This window comes from Coptis chinensis, chromosome 4, assembly GCF_015680905.1.
Source record: "Coptis chinensis isolate HL-2020 chromosome 4, ASM1568090v1, whole genome shotgun sequence".
NCBI classification, from domain to species: domain Eukaryota; kingdom Viridiplantae; phylum Streptophyta; class Magnoliopsida; order Ranunculales; family Ranunculaceae; genus Coptis; species Coptis chinensis.
This window is the reverse complement of record NC_141459.1, coordinates 87,088,974-87,104,082: the sequence shown is the minus strand read 5'-3', so window position 1 is coordinate 87,104,082 and position 15,109 is coordinate 87,088,974. Positions and strand designations below refer to the sequence as shown.

The window sequence follows — 15,109 nt, the reverse complement described above, 5'->3', positions numbered from 1 at the left end:
AGTATATATATCTTGGCATGTCCGCTTTGATGAGCAGACTTTTCCTTTTCAGTCGTCTTCACCTTCAGGCTCTTCTACAGCTCCTACAGATTGGGTTCTTGTTCCTGACTTAATCCAAACCATTGGGCCGATCCTCTCGGCAAGTTCCCTCAGAGCACTCCTGCCATTGCTCTTCCTCCGGTGAGTGATCCCGCTATTGTTCACCTCTACAATGATTGCACTAGGTCGAAGATTTGCTCATGATCTTCCTACGTGGATCGTGCCCACCTTTAATCTCTTCTCACCTAGTAATTATTCTCGGCTACTAATTGGACACTTCTCGGCCACCCACCGTTACTACTATAGAGGGTACTCTTCCTCGATCCGAGTCCGGACCTTCTCCTATTGGATATACTATGGTCACTGGTCACAGGGATGGCATTCACCGACTTAAGGGTTGCATTGATGGTACGGTGCGGTACCTTCTTCCTCGTGCACTTGCTGCCCAGCTTACTTCCTCCACTGAGGAACCCACTTGTTACTCACAGGCTGTTCGGTTTGAATGGCATCAGGCGATGACAGACGAGTTTAATGCTCTTTTGAAGAACAAGACATGGACTCTTGTCCCTCCTCCCAAGGGTGAGCTTATTGTACCAAACAAATGGGTGTTCAGACTAAAACTTAAATCAGATGGTTCTATTAAGCGACCTAAGGCTCGGTTAGTGGTTAAAGGCTTTCATCAATAGCCTGACATTAACTATGATGAGACATTTAGTTCAATAGTAAAACCTATTACTATTCAGACAATATTGAGTCTGGCTGTATCTTATGGTTGGTCCTTGCGCCAATTGGATGTCAAGAATGCCTTTCTCCATGGCTTTCTTGATGCTACCATTTTTATGCGCCAATCACCTGGCTTTGTTGATCCTACTCATCCCGACCATATATGCCGACTTCATAAAGCTATTTATGGTCTTAAGCAGGTTCCTCGAGCTTGGTTTCAGTGTCTTAACACCTTTCTTCTTCATTATGGGTTTCTTCAGAGCCATGCAGATCTATTTATGTTTGTCTTTCGCCGCTCATCAGAGATAATGGTTCTATTATCAGCGTATGTTGATGGCATTATTCTGTTGGAAAATGTTCCATCTCTCTGCTATCCTCCATCTCTATTCTTGGAGCAGAATTTGCGATTAAGGACCTTAGATCTCTCTCATACTTCTTAGGTATTGAGATCACCTATATTGCCGATGGTCTTCATCCTCATAGACTAAGTACATTGTTGATCTATTTTGGCGTTAGTTTATGACGAAATGTAAACCTTGTGGCACACCTGTGTGTGCCAAGTCTAAGCTCTCTACCTCGAGTGGAGACCCCTTACTTGATGCGACTGAGTATCTCCATCTTGTTGGCTCCCTTCAGTATTTGGCTTTCACTCGCCTTGACATTGCATATGTTGTTCATCACATTGCGCAGTTTATGAGTGCTCCACGTACTCTACATTTGATTACGGCTAAATGTATTCTTCGGTACCTTAAGGGTTTTATAGAGTGTGGCTTACTAATTCGTTGTTCGATCTCCTACTCCCCTAGCCATTCGGGCTTATTCTGATGCTGACTGGGCGGGGTGTCCGGATTCCCACCGCTCTACCACTAGTTTTTGTGTCAATTGGGTTCCACCTTGGTTTCCTAGACTGCCAAGAAGTAACCTACTGTTTCACGTTCCAATGTTGAGGTTGAGTATCGATCTCTTGCTCATGTGTGTGCTGAAACTATTTGGGTCTCTCATCTACTGCGAGAGCTCCAATTGTTGGTTTTAGGCCCTATCACCTTTTTCTGTGACAACATAAGCACTACTTACATGGCTGCCGGCCAACCCAGTGTTTCATGCCCAGACTAAGCACATTGAGTTGGACTATCACTTCATTCAATAACGTCTTATTGTTGGGACTTACCGAGTCCAGTTGGTTCCCTCCCCTGATCAGCTAGCTGATATTTTCACCAAAGGGCTACACAAGCCTCGTTTTCAACTTCTGCGGTCCAACCTTGTCTCTCCAGGTCAGTCGAGTTTGCGGTGGAGTGTTAAGGATACACACATGACATAGCTCATGTGTTTCCTTTTATATAATATTTGCTATATATTCTTTGTTATTTATTTCCTTTATACATAGCTTGTATATCAAGATTCTTTATGTATAAGTATTACCTCCAAGAAAGAAGAATACATCCAATTATATATCTTTCTCTACAAAATTAAATTAAATACTCCATTCATGGTATTATCGCCTAATAACAAGTACTAAGTGTGCATATATTAAAGGATATTGATATATAACTATTTAGGTCTCGCTACTAGCATTCATAGTTCACACAAGCACGATTTAAGAAAGTGACACAAAGCTATGGATACTTTAGATAAGCGAGAACAACAAGTATCTTGTTGTGATATTGACCTGCACCAATTAAGTCAAAACTTGACCAAGCTCAAATTTCCTTCTTGTTCTTACACTTGAATCTTCCAATCACCCAATTATTTTAAAGTGCACAAGCATGAATACCACTAAACAAAAAGATCATGAATCATCCCATAGTTCATAGATGCACAAACTCCGTTAGAAAGAATTTAAGTAACTTATACCTAATCAGAAGTAGAAAGATCATGAATCATCCCATAGTTCATAGATGCACAAACTCCGTTAGAAAGAATTTAAGTAACTTATACCTAATCAGAAGTAGAGTTTGTAGAGAATTACATTTGTGACTATGGATCATTTCATTGTATAGCTTGCAACAAATTAACTTGTGACTACATTTCCATGTGCATCCTCTTCTCTTCGTCATTTCATGTTTCAAATCCTCAACTTGGCTCTTTTTCGGCCTTTCTCTTATATGGTTATGCAACTATGTGTATAGTCTTGGAGACACCACTGCCCAAGCCTATACCCTTTCCATCACTACACCAGATTTAAAAAGAAAAGACAAGACTACCGAGGCTCTTTTTTGTCCTTTTGTGAGCACGCCCAACATGCGTCGTTGAACTCCCCGTAAACGTCGGATCACAACCCATAGAAAAAAAAAAAAAAAAAAATCATCCCAAAAAAAATTGTTTCTTCTCTCTCACAAAAATAAGAAAAATCTCAAGCTCCCAAATCACTCTCAAAATCCTCAATTTCTCTTCATAATATTTGATCGATCCTCAAATTGTTCTCTTCATCAAATCTACAATCTCAATCACATCAAATCTACAATCTCTTCAGGTAATTTCAATTATTTGATTTCAGTTATTATGGTTAAGCGATTAGGTTAGATTTTGACGATTTTTAATCCGTCAATGATTAATTCATATAATCTTCAAACATGTAATCAAATTTGAAATTAGTTAAACATATTAGTATTGTAATCATATTCGAAATTAGTGATTCATTGATTTGTCAGCTGGTTTTGCGTTTGGTAATGAAACCTAGATGCATAATTAAAAGTTTAGAAATTAAAAATGACCAAATTCAACATTGTGTGTGTTGATATTGCTGACAATTATTTGTTAGGCAATCACGTTGTGTAATGTCGTAATGCTAATGACGATGTTTAGCGGTGGGAAATCTTTTTGTTTGGTGTCCTAACAGAGGAGCTTTGGGTAATATGATAAAAAATTAAAATGAAAGTTTTGTGTTTGGTAACTTGTAATCTGTTGATTTTAACCGTGATAATTATCTTTATCATACTCGATACCATAGTACAAAATATCAGGATAGGGTAATATATCGACTTCTGATTTATGGATATGTATCGTGGATATATCCCTCTATGTGGGGATATTTTACATTGGGGCATCTGTAAATATCCTGGATATATCGATAAATATCGACAAATATCAAGGATAATTTTTAAAATATGGTTTTGCGCATGTAAAAGAAAAACTCACTGAACCCAAGGAAATTGCTAGTTAATAAATAATTTCCAACGTTGCCTGGTTAATGTAATTATAATTATGTAAACACATAATTGGAAGTTCTTTTGTGTTTTGTGAATTATTGCAATTATTTAAGTATTAGTAAGATTGTAAGAAGCTAAAAGCGTAACAGTCAATAAGACAACAGTGGCAAATTGACATAAGTTAACCACCTCTTTTAATGAAACTGGAAAAAAGACTAACACAACAAACCCGGATACCGATTACGAATACCGATACCATTTTTCCCTAATGATTCTCAAAAGCCTATGATACATCTGCTAATTCACCACAAATTTTCAGTTCATTCAAATACAATTAATATGTTGATCTCCCGAGTCCCGTCACCCTCAGTGATCACATCTTTACATGCTCTTGATGAGTCACAATGGATATGACATCCATCTTTTGAATTGCCCAACTCGCACTTTCTTGTGACATGTGCAACAGGTATACAAAACCTTCAGCAATCTTCAATCAATTTGGATAAATTTCAAATTCCTTTAATGGGTTGCCAAGAAAAGTCAAGCTTCAAGTTTCTTCCCTGCTCTAGCAATCTATTAATTCCTTAATTCCTTCTAAAGTGACCTTCATCATATTCCATCGAGACATGAGGTTTTGTTCTTTTTCCAATTTCAACTGGTTCAATATCAATTTGAACAATCTTAGCTCGACTGGCAAAAGCCTTCAATTTTATCATTAACCCGATGATCAAGTTTGGTGATATATTGTGATATCCACTATATCGTCGAAATATCTCGATATATCGATAAGTATCGGGGATATTTGCATTGGATTACTGGAATATATCCAATCCTATATTGTGATATTTATATATCCACTTTCAATTTCTCGATATATATCGCGATATTTTGTACTATGCTCGATACATCAACAGAAGACATTTGTATTTCTTTGTAAAGTTGGAGTATTTTTTGATAAATTGCCTCAGTAATGTGGGAGTTGATGAGGATCACTCCCCCTATATTTGGTAGCTTTAGAAAGGCAGTTAAAGATAGTAGATGACCTGATGGGACTTGTGATACAAATCATTTCTTTTCGTATGAAGGCGGGTATTCTATGGACACTTTGTATTTAAACCAAACGACACATGTCAAGTGCCGACGGGTATCGACATAGTTATGAACAGAATGCTTATCGCCAAGTCACACGCCGTCCTTGTCCCACCGACCGGATGCTCGAATGCACATAAGTTTGGTTCTCGAGGTCAAGTTCCTACTTAGCTTCATACAACATTCCATCGTGTATGGATTTGATGCCCACCATTTCTTGTTTGGTGTTTACACGCTCCACCGATATTGTTCTTGATACTATTTATCCCTTTATGTTAGTTCATTTATCTAAATTTACTTCTTTTTCTAAATGCTATAAACATTGGTGGCATGGTGTTGAAATCATGTATACATTTAGTTATCGGTTAGATATATCATTTAAAAATTGCATGTCTATTAGATACACAGGAAAATGATGTACGAAAGAGATTTCTCATGATTCTGATCCTGTTTGTCCATCAGTTAGAGCATTATGCCTGAAATTTAGTTCCTGATATCAATACCAAAATATAGATTTCGATTATTCTACCATGATCCCCAAACTTGGTCAAATCACTAAAGAAAAAAACATACTTCATCTTGGGATATTGACATTAGTTTGAGTTACCTTGACTTTCTATTGCTATTAGTATGTTAGAAACTCAAGAAAAATTATATGTTACTTCTTGTTTTACTTAGTTTTGCTCGCATTTTGGATTAACTCTCTACTTTTTCTACCTTTTGAAAAGATGTCTCATGTTCTTTGCTGCCTTTTGTTTTCAGTTTTCTCTCTGTGTCCGATCCAAAGACTAGGAGATCATGCCTGTGCAGTCTCCTTCCAACAACATCTTTGCTTGTTCTAGTTTTCTTTATCGGGAGTGCTTTTGTTGCGACAGATTACTAACAAGTATGAAACTTCTACTTAACTATACTTATTGTTCATACCCATTGTTGAATTCCTTTTCCCTGAAAAAGTACTATGTTATTCTGGTACGTAATTGCATAAGAGGATATTCCACATATGGTTTGACATTAAGCCCCTTGTCTGTTTTTGCTTCATCTTAATAAGAAGGTTTCTTCGGTTGCAGTTTTGTAAAATATCTATTTGATAGGTCACTAAATGAAAGCAAGATACGTCAGTGGTTTCACAACCTTAGATTTACAAGCCCTTCCACTAAAATTGCCTTTGATTAACTACTTTTGTGACTAAAATTTACTGAGTTTGGATTGAATCTGCAGAAATTAACAAGATGGGGAGTACCTGACTTTGCAGAAGAATACAAGGTTTTTTATTTAGGAAAAAAAAGAAAAGAAAAAGAAGCTTGTAATAATGCTTATGGTTCTTATTAAGTTGCAACTGCCTGTAAGTTAAGTGAAAGTTTTCTTCCTTGGCGGTTTATAATATCTTTGTTGGTAGGCATTTAATAGATTAGTTTTATTCTTTCGTTGATGGCATGCTGCGATTGGAGTAGAAGTATTAGCAATATTGTAAATGTTGCCTGTGTAGACTGTAGTTAACTTTCCATCTGATTAATAAAACAGTGAAAATCACTGTTATTGCGATTCAATTTCTTGGCAACTCTATTGACTATTCTGAATTAAGATCAATTTTGTTGTTGTTTGTTTGAACCAGAAAAATGCTAAGCGTTTCATGAATTTATTCGCCATTGCGGTTGGAATAAAGCAAAAAAAGAATGTGAACAAAATGGTAAAAAAGGTAACAGACCAACATGTTACTCCCTCTCGTTTCAGTTTGTATCTATTCTTTTTGTGGTTTATGAATCTCTCGCACTTTATTTTGCAGTTTCCTTCAAGCGATTTTGTTATTATGGTTTTCCATTATGATGGTGTTGTGGACGAGTGGAATGACTTGGAATGGAACCATCGAGCGATACACATATCTGCTATTAATCAAACAAAATGGTAATTTTTACCAACGTGATTGAGTGAAGCTCTATTCTTTTGAATGTGCATTCTTGGATTTTGGCTTAATTTGACGTTTATGATCAACAGGTGGTTTGCTAAGCTTTTCTTACATCCAGATATGGTGGCGGAATACAATTATGTTTTTATCTGGGATGAGGACATTCTAGTTGATGAATTGGCAGAATGGTTGTGTGTATGTAGTAGGCTTTGTTATAGTTTGGGCTTCCACAGATTTTGTGTTAGGATAGAAATTGATCCAATTGAATATGGGCCTCTAATGGGCTTTCTCTGTATATAGTAGGCTTTGTTAGGCTATGATTCAGTAGATTTGGGGATAGGGAACTTTTATCGGCCCTAATTTAGCTTTTTTTAAAAAAAATTGAAAATATTATAAACGACACATGTGAAGTGTCCTAGGAAAAAAACGACTACAAAAAAAATGGGTCACCATCTGACACCAGGAAAGTGTCGTTTTTTCAGAAAAACATCCACGTCAAAGACCTATGTATAAATCAGTACAACTATCACAAATGAAAATTTTCTGGAAATCTATAAAATGATCGAATAGATAAAGAAGAGAATATTTTCATATTGATCACCGTCCTCAAACAGTGGTATTATTGGTTAGGACCAAATGGTATAACATTAAGGCTCCGTCTGGTTCACGGAGAAGTGGGGTAAAGAAAATGGTTTCCAGAAATTTGAATACTCAAATGTGTTTGGCAACTCTAGGAAAATAGAAAAGTGGAAAATAGATTCTCCGGGCATGTAGAAATGGAAGAAACCAACTTACTTAAAAATAAAATGGAAGTTGTTTTCTTTGTTTCCCTTCTCTCTTGATTAAGAAGTGTTAAGGCATAATATCTTCCGATTTAAACCTCCGCCCATCTCTACAAAGCAGTAATGTTCGCTGCTAATTGTTAGATCCTTACATGTGTTACCACGATCTGCCGCCATTATGGACGTCAAAGTTTACACACACACAGGAAAAATGAGAAATTTTGGGGTTTCCAGGGGTGTGATGTAGTGTTATGCGAGGTTTGATCCAGTGGTTCGCAATACTGATCCACTTTTTGAGGGTTTTGCTATAGTGCTTTGCAAAGTTTGGTTGAGGGCTCTAGCGTAGGAGACAAAGAAATCATTTTTTTTTAACCAAACATACAAAAAGGGATTCACTGAAAATATATTCAGACAAAGTGAAATCCAGGAACTGAATTTCTTCTTGAAATAGAAATCTGTGAACCAAACACAGCCTAAGTGCCGATGCAACTTGAAGTTTTGGCAACAAAAACTGGACACAATAAGTTCATTCCACCACTACACATGCCTCTTAGACGACTATTATGCATAAGGTAAAGGCATACCAAATTATATAGGTTAAAGCGAGAACAAATTACGTGAAATAACACCAAAAACTTGGTTGTCCAGTCTAAACTATTGTCTATGATCTTAGAACTTAAAATAATAAAGAAACTAGTGAATTTGTACACTCCACGAGCTTCGTAATCCTAAAATTAGAAAGATAAATATGTAAGACAAGGCAAGATTTTAGGAAAACTTTCATATCAGAACATTTGAACAATGACAAATTCAAGTCTTTGATGAGTACCTCCATCATTTTACACGCAAGAGTTTCAAGTGATAGATAACTGCTGAGTATGTATGTCATCCTATAGATGCAAGCACTGTCATGACTTGATAGCAGCAACTTTAGATGTCTTAAATGACTTGATAGTAGTAGCTTCAGATGTTTTAAATCAGTTAATCTATCAATCAAACAGTAGGTTTTCTAACTAACTTGTCATTGCTAAAGTTTTTCATACATTCTTCTAAATGGTACACCAATTGATTATTTGAAAACTATGATATGTACACTTACTTTTTCATGTACAACCCGAAGTCCTAATCTCATCCCAACTAGGAGTAATTATAGCGCGAACTTGGTAAAAATCCTAATTTTCAGCAAACTAAAAATTTTGACGCTATCTTCTAGATAGCACAACTTCTTTCCACACGTATCCAAAAGTGATGAGACTTTGTGCATTTAAAAGCTAACCCACAAACCTTACTCTTTCGTGTTTTACAAAAAATCTAACTCTCCTCCTAACTTTATGAAAACTGGGATCAAACACTGCACAGAAAACTGTTTTCTGACAATTTCTGATGCGCATAATTGTAACGCCCCAATTTTCCAGACAATTGAATATTCAAATAAAAGAATTTGATCAAAATATTCAACCATTTAATAAACCAAGACGTGAGTGGTTTTGACTCACATGAGTCCAACTAAAACTAAAATATAAAACCCTCTTTGAACATAGCGTTCAAAGAAATTTCGACAAAATTTTCTCTGTATTTTCAATATTTCATAAATCTACAACCTGTCCTAACCTGAAAATCAGATAATATACTTCCATTTAATATATTATAACCTCAGTCGTAAACCCGACTACTAAAAGATATATTGATTCGTGACACCGGCTATCTAACCATCTCGACAAATGCCAGTTAAATCAAATAGCTGCAGCGCCCCGAAACCGATCTTTTACCCAATTATCGTCATAACTTCTAATTAATGAATTCATAACTAAAGACAATTAACATTACACTAAATTATTACAAAATCACTTAAAGGGAATAAATTTAGAACAAGAAAGAGCTAAAAGAACCGCCTTAGCCAATCAGTGTACGCTTCACGTAAAATTTTCTTAGTGAGCACATCGCCTTTTCCTGTCTTCTGGGAGTCTGGTTGTCCCTGTCATTTAACATTTTCTAACACGCAACGGTAGATGGTTAACCAGTATATAATAATCAAAGTGAATTAAATTTATATGTAGCTGACAAGATTTACTTAACGGCTTACCTTTCCATTATATCGAAATGTTTGCCTTACCGTTTTTCTTATAAAATTCCCCCGCGTGCTTAATTAATTAACAAATATCTAAGAAAACACTTAAACGATCAACGTTAATAACTATAGTTAGATATTATGTACTACGAGATTAAGATCATGCTTAACACGTAGAATCATATGTTCAAACCAAATTATACAGTAATAACATATATAGAATAACCGATCCTTGTTACCAGGGGTTGGGGTTTTCCTATGGAAGTGGCTGAGCCGGGTGGCTGCCTACGTACCCATTTAGAGATTAAGCCAATCGTAGTTTTCCTATTGGGGTGTAAGGTTCTATGGGAATGGATTAAGCCATTCCGATAAGAAAGGCGATATGGATTCCTCACTCATGTTCTAATTAGGTAACGTCCACTAATTAACCAATTCTCAACTTGAATCGGTATTCTACCTAGTATGTCACTTCACTTCTACTTATTCGAGGTTTTTCCCAAATTTTCAAGCAAATGAACCAAAAAACTCCATACCAATAAAAGAATATTAATTCATACTATTCTAACTAAAATATAGTTACGCGAGAAAATCAAACAATAAATTACGCATGGCCTGGCGTTAGCCCTAGCGATATGGCATATAAGTGACTTGGCTACTGCCTAAAATGGCCGAACACGGCCTGGTGATGGCCTAGTGCGGCCCGTTGATATGGCTTGATGCGGCCTGACACGACCTGGCACGGCCTGACAGTTTGTTTGATCTTAATAACTATATATATATAAGCTAATAATTAATAATGAACTTAAGGTGAATTACACATATTGTACACTAAGAAGACACATACGAAATTAGAAGATATGGGTAGTGTCCAACATAAAGTATATTTGTTCAATACATACATATGATGCATGTCTATGACAAGTCTAAAAGTATGCACAAATTAAATTACTTGCTAACTAATGATTTTAGGGTTCACAATCCATTCAAGATAAACATGAAAATTAGGTACCCGAAATTCTTGACCGCCTATCTTCCAATAGCTCGATCCGATCCAGAGACCGTGGAGTGCTCAAACCACATAATCAAAGTCGTTCCTCCTTTCCAATTCCACGAGCACCAACTCTTTTTCCCCTTAGTTCGCAAGGTTTTCCCCTACTAGTGCGTGGACTACTGTGTGTGCTACTCTCTCTCTCCCCACAGCCAATAGGTGTCATCTCCTCACCAATTACTAAAAATTAGATCCTTGTCCTCTCTCTTTTTTTTTTAGGACCGTAGGAGCAAACCCAATATATATGAACAAGCCCATATAATAATAGCATAAGCCTAAGTAACCAAACAAGGCCTATATAATAAAACAAACCCAATAATAGAACATGCTCAATATTAATATAGAAGGCCCAATAAATAACAAGCCCAATACAATAAATAGGCCCAATATAAAAATAACCATCAATGAAAAGCTCATAATCATCAAAGTCCACCAATACTAAACATTAAAACCCCCGCCAATGATAAACTTAACCCTTTAATGACCTAGTAATTGACCGGTTCCATTTTAATGGTCACAAACAATAAATTTGTATTATCTTTGGAAATTACCGCGTCAAATACCCATACCAACACTCGTCAACACTTAAGTTTCTACTTAATCACTAACTCAACACATAAAATGACCAGATTACCCTTCGTTAAAAATCTGGGTCATTACAGTAATTGTCAAGGTCATATCTCTTTCCACACTCATCCAAATTGAGTGAGGCTTGCTGCACTAGATAGAAGACTCTTTAAGCTTTCATTAGGTTTTGGCCTTGCACAAATCTACAAAGTATAGTGTCCTATACACTTCCTACAATACAACCTGTCCATAGTATATGTGCCAACAGTCGTCATATATTGAAGTCAGTTTTCATAATCTTAATCATGAGTATGAACTTAGGTAAAAAACATGAGATTGTACCTCTATAAGTCTAGATTCTACTGGTTTTGGAATCGACACAAAATAGTAAATTTTTTATTTTATTACCACATATTGCTCAGTTTCAGTCCCAGTTTTTACATCAAACTTCAACTTCAATTTTAGCATACAAAACGACTAGATATGAGATTTTACAAAACACGAAAGTTGTAGATATGTGTGTCTACATTAAACAGGAATTAGATTTATATACAAAAGATTGAAAACGAGTTTTCTATGCTTAAATTACCAAGAACAGTTTTGAATTCTGAAAATGAAAACCCTATAACAAGAATCCAATGAATTCACATCATTCAAAACAATTGCAGACCTATATAATGCTACCAATCAATCAATAAACACATGGTTTACTCACCAAATTCAGATGCCTAAGAAATCAAAGTGAAAACAAGCGATACACGGCTGCAAATAACAACAACACCCCAATTTGAAGTAGAAACCCGAAGTACAAAATTCAATCTCCAAATAACCTTCTTTAACTCTTGATTGTAAAATGAAAAGTTAAAAGAGATAGAGAAGATGAATATGAAATTACAATTAAAATAACAACAATAATTAATAAGAGCGAACTGAGTTCTTCCCCTAATTACAATCAAACAAGCAACTTGAAATTCCAAAACAAGACTTTTGAAACTAAATTAACTAGAGAAAATCCACAAAAAAAAATGAAACCTTGAAGAAGAAGAAGGGGATATTCGAACTTGTCTCCTGAATCCTCATCTTGAATTCGACCTTTGAATCCTTAGCTTCAATCCTAAAACCAAAGAAGAAACGAGATTGTCTTATGAAAATCTCTATTTGTTAACAATTTGTCATATTATATCTCTATTTGTTGACAGTGTGTGAATGAATTTAATAAACAAAATCAGCAAAATTAAAATTTGTAAACTCAAAGTGAATTAATTTATAAAACAAAATGAATAATTTACACAACAACACGAATAATCAACTTAACACAACCACCAAAAGCGATCAACACCCTAGATTTCCATAAATAGAGAAACAAATTGAGATGAAGAAATAGAGGGAGTACCTGAGAAAAGTTGAGAGCCTGATCAAAGTCATAGATCTGGCCTTTGGTGTGGGGTTGAGGTGGAGAGAGATACTTGTGGCTTTGGTGTGGGGTTGAGGTGGTAGAGAGACAGCGGCGGCGTTGAGAACTGAAAATTTCTTTTGATAGATTTTCTTTAGAAATCGGACGAGATTACTTTGCTTTTCACTGGGTATAAGGGTGGGAATGAGCCAAAAGAGAGTCCATTCACAACAAATGCAAAACAACAGCCTTTGAGTCCATTAACAACGACCATAAACACTCGTTATACAAACAAGGGCCATTAACCGTCCTTTTGCCCCGAGGCAGGTGTCGTTTTAGCCAAATTGGTGTAGTGAACCACCTCTACTGCACTTGGACTATGTATTGATTTCGCAAATTCTCATTTCATTATTAGCTTACTCCACCCTCCCAAAAAATCACTTACATAAACTAGTGGTTCAAGCATATTAGAGTGGTTTGAGGATGTTGTAAGATATGATTGTCTGTTTGGGGATGTTATTGCTATATGTGATATATCCTGTTAGTGAGTGAGCTAGGTGTGAATCATTTTGAAAAATATCATGGATATTTACGAGCACTCTCGATCACTACCAAGTGGAACGGTGAAAGCTAAATCTACTTGTGTCTGAGCATCTATCCAAAAGTTCCATCACTCTATAACACTATGTAAAGTTGATCTAACTCGATATTTCACTATTCTATGGTATTATATAAAAAAAATAAATGCATATAAGAAAATTAATTAATTGAATCCCAAAAATTTAAACTAATATGTAAGCTAACTATTAATAACATTTAATAATAGTATATTGGATTCAAAATATTTAATCTAAACTAATTACTTACCTTAGAATTAACCACTACACTCAACACGTGTTATGTATTGTGTTTAGAAGACACTACTTGCATATTCGTTGTGTCAGCCGCTTGAAATTGTCACTCGAAATCGTGCATTTGGTAGTCAACTATGTATGGATGTACCTCGATCAATCGATGCGGCATCCTTGGCTTCTTCAACCTCTTCATCCTTGCCAACTGCTCCCTCTACATTCTTATGTTCTTCTTCATCACCAATATCGTTTGTATATTGCCAATAGTCATCGACGAAAGGTTCAAAATTAGGATCCATTGTTTTGAAGAGAAAGAGGAGAGCGGCACGGCCCAACCTTCAACCTTGTCTTTAATTCCCTTCCTTTAGCTGACTAGTGTGATTTTCCCGCCTTGCCCAAATACCCATTGGGGTATTGGGCTTTTATCCACCTTAAAAATGAGCCCAATAGACCACCGCACGCGCATCAAACCTCTTCTTTTAACACAAAAAAAGTGAATACACGCATTTCATTCCCTCTTTTGCTTTTTAAAATTCTCCTCTCCTCCTTCCTCCTCTCTCTATTCCCCCCACACTAAACAAAACCCTATAATAATAATAAATAAATAAATAAAAAAGATGATGCAAAAAATATTCAATCGTGGTACACCCAGTTCAAAAGAAAATAATGAAATGGAGACGTCGTCACCACAAAACCCTAGTACTAGCAGTTCACCATCATCGAATTTATTTACTAGTACTACAACTGGTACTGGACCGGCTAGACCATTAAGATTAGTTTATTGTGATGAGAAAGGTAAATTTCGTATGGATCCAGAAGCTGTTGCTACTCTTCAACTTGTTAAAGGTCCTATTGGTGTTGTTTCTGTTTGCGGCCGTGCTCGTCAAGGCAAAAGCTTCATTCTCAATCAGGTAAACCGGTTGTTTCTTTATTTTCTAGGGTTAGGGTTGTAAATTTTGCACTAATGAATGGTGGAAATTAATGCTGTAGCTACTTGGGAGAAGTAGTGGATTTCAAGTGGCATCGACACACCGTCCATGTACTAAAGGACTATGGATGTGGAGTGCACCTTTGAGAAGAAGTACTATTGATGGAACCGAATATAGTCTTTTACTTTTGGATAGCGAAGGGATTGATGCCTATGATCAAACGGTTAGTTGTTTCATTCACTCTTTGTAAAAAAGTTGTTAATGTGGCTGTATCTGATTACTTAATTCATTGTCTTCCTCGCAGGGGTACTTACAGTACGCAGATATTCTCCCTCGCTGTCCTTTTATCTAGCATGTTTGTTTACAACCAGGTTGGGCGTATCACTAATTCTTACTAATCTTTATTCCATCATGTAAAATAAATCCTACAAGCTGCTCATTTGGTTCCCCTTTTTTCTTCTTTGGGTTTTAGATGGGTGGTATTGATGAATCTGCAATTGATCGTCTATCCCTCGTCACTGAAATGACTGAAACATATTAAATGTTAGAGCCTCTGGAGGAAGGAGCACAG

The 15,109-nt window shown here is 36.1% G+C and overlaps 2 long non-coding RNA genes across 2 annotated transcripts; one reads left to right on the top strand and one right to left on the bottom strand.

Annotated features, from left to right (window-relative positions):
* The first annotated feature begins 6,498 nt into the window (after positions 1-6,498).
* Positions 6,499-7,067, top strand: LOC147505383 (uncharacterized). Its single transcript, XR_015220591.1, has 3 exons — positions 6,499-6,693; positions 6,781-6,899; positions 6,990-7,067. It is a non-coding gene; the product is annotated as an uncharacterized LOC147505383 (long non-coding RNA).
* A 2,378-nt stretch (positions 7,068-9,445) lies between these two features.
* LOC147505382 (uncharacterized) lies at positions 9,446-14,418 on the bottom strand. The gene is made up of 2 exons (XR_015193304.1): positions 12,759-14,418; positions 9,446-12,479 (listed from the first exon to the last, which is right to left on the bottom strand). It is a non-coding gene; the product is annotated as an uncharacterized LOC147505382 (long non-coding RNA).
* Between the last annotated feature and the right edge of the window lie 691 nt (positions 14,419-15,109).